The 2,429-nt window shown below is 37.5% G+C and overlaps 1 pseudogene; it reads right to left on the bottom strand.

The window, feature by feature from the left end:
* LOC101637116 overlaps window positions 1-2,429 on the bottom strand; it is an 85,943-nt pseudogene that overhangs the window by 45,877 nt on the left and 37,637 nt on the right.

Genomic DNA, 2,429 nt, shown 5'->3' on the forward strand with positions numbered 1-2,429 from the left:
AGAAAGCAGAAACATAGTGGAGGACAGAGAAAGAATTTCTAAAGTTAAATCATCTCAGGTTTCTTGGAGCAAAGGTACAGATCACACACTCTTCACAGAGTTTAAATGACTCTTCACAGATATCTGCATGACAAAACTCACTGCAGAGAGATCTGATTACCGGGCCTCTGTGAGTGCAGGACAGCACACATGAAGTGGGGAGGGGGAAGGGAGCAGCCACAGGTGATGGCTAAGCCAAGCCCAGGAGAGCAGAACACTACACCATGGGTGCAGGTGTGCTGAGGCAGGTAATCACCTTTAGCAGGTTCAGACATGAACATCACACACACCGCAGGCAGTGCTTAAGCAGACAGAGGAAGGGGATAGAAAAGCACCTGTCCACACTGAGTATGTAGCTGTAGTCATGTGAAACTGTGTTCATTAAAGAGATGTATTCTTGCGATCTGTTTCTGAAAAGGATTGTAAATAAGATTATAATTACAGAGAGTGCATTAAACTCTGTATAATTATGTCAAGTTCAATAAAGAAACACTCCCCAAGTCTAATGTTTCTTGTACAATTCAAAGGAAAACATTTTAGATTTAATATTAAACCAAAAAAAAAAATAGAGACAAGCATTGATTCTAATGAACACACTCCAAAAACCTACCTATATCAAAATGTATTATTACTTCAATAAATATGATAAAATAAATTTTAAAATTCAGAGTTGTTAATGTGTTAATTTTTTTAACATTGATTTATTTATGCCTACAAGATCTGGCCAGAGATGCAGGGTGGGAGTGAGAGGGTTCACCAGAGACAGAGTGGGTAGTAGAGCAGGCAGATTGTCTGAAATACACTGCTCAGCGGAACAGCCTGAGAGACAGGAGAGGTCTGCTGGGCCATGTGGGTCAGCTCCCTGGTCAGGGCGTTTTACACCCTTAAGCTACCAGGGAGTCGGATGTGTTAGTTTTTTTAATTTCTTGAGATTTTCATATATTCTCAAGTATGGACTAAGATGTCAGTGGTTAAATGTGCCAATAAAACACAAAAAAATAAGAGTGTAAGGAATAAATTGGAAATTTTAATGATCTCAGGATATTACAAACACTATATATATGGGTGGGAATATGTGGACATATGGCCAGGTGCAGTGGAGAGTGATGGTCACTTTCTCATTTAAGAATGATCAGAGATTACACAGGAATGAAAGGGAAAAAGGGCAGTAAAATTCACTTGGCAGAACTGGTTCTTGTCCAGAGTCTGAAAGGTTTTAACAGGTATTACTTGTTTGGTTTTAAATGTGAAAATGTGCAACAATTGCACACATTCAATAGTAGATGTTCTCCAGAGTTGGTTACAGAATAGAAACCAACAGCCTAATAGCTTAAGTCCATTCACCTCACCAGAGTCTTACAAAAATTCACAGAAGTCACCAAGAGAGAAGAAACCAGAGTTTGTAGGGTGGAAAAGATATGAAATTAGAAAACAGGAAAGGAATGGACTGTTACTCATCTAGATGGTATAAATTCAAAGGAAAAGTAGACCAACACCAGAAGTTTCAGCCAGGAAAGAACGATATCCACAAAATCACACCAGTGGAAAACAGAGAGATGTAAATGCAGGGATGTTAAGGAAACTGAGAGCTAGTCAACTTTAAGGAGATCAAAAATAGAAAGGTCACAGATAAATTACCATTCTTTTTCTGATTTTTCGCTGAAAAGAAAATCAAAACATTAAGAGATTAATGCAATATAAAGCAAATGATAATAAACAATAAGTAATTTGCTGAAATATTTCTTTACAAAATTAACCTTTGCTAGATTCAGATGAGCATTCTGTCTCCCTTCCCCATTTCTCTCTCTCTCTTTTTCTTAAACACACAGAGACAGTACATCATACTGTACAGAGACTCTTCAGGAGGGAAAAGTGAGGAATTGGACTCAATTTTGTGAATAGACAAAAAAATTAAAGCTAATCAGTACATTGATTTAAAAAATACATTAGATACAACATCAACATATCTTAGTCTCTTTTACTTGATGCACATGTAAATATTCAGGGACCATGGAACAGTGATTTCAAGTTCAAACTTTACCAGCAAATTGTACCAGAACTTACACAGCAACGGATTGGATATGGAGTGAAAATTTTACTTAGAGGATTTGGAAAGCAAAGAGCTGAAAAGGCATCCTCGCTTCGGCAGCACATATACTAAAATTGGAACGATACAGAGAAGATTATCATGGCCCCTGCGGCAAGGATGACACGCAAATTCGTGAAGCGTTCCATATTTTTTGGGGATTACAATTGAGATGAAAAAAAAATGTGCAAAATGATGTAAAAATAAACTTTTTAATAAAAAAAAAAGAGCTGAAAAGGCAAGGAGTGGTGTGGACACCGAGAAACAAGGCAATTTCAAGGAGATCAAGAATAGAAAGGTCGGC

Source organism: Condylura cristata, unplaced genomic scaffold, assembly GCF_000260355.1.
Source record: "Condylura cristata isolate star-nosed mole 26May11 unplaced genomic scaffold, ConCri1.0 scaffold00055, whole genome shotgun sequence".
Taxonomy (NCBI): Eukaryota; Metazoa; Chordata; class Mammalia; order Eulipotyphla; family Talpidae; genus Condylura; species Condylura cristata.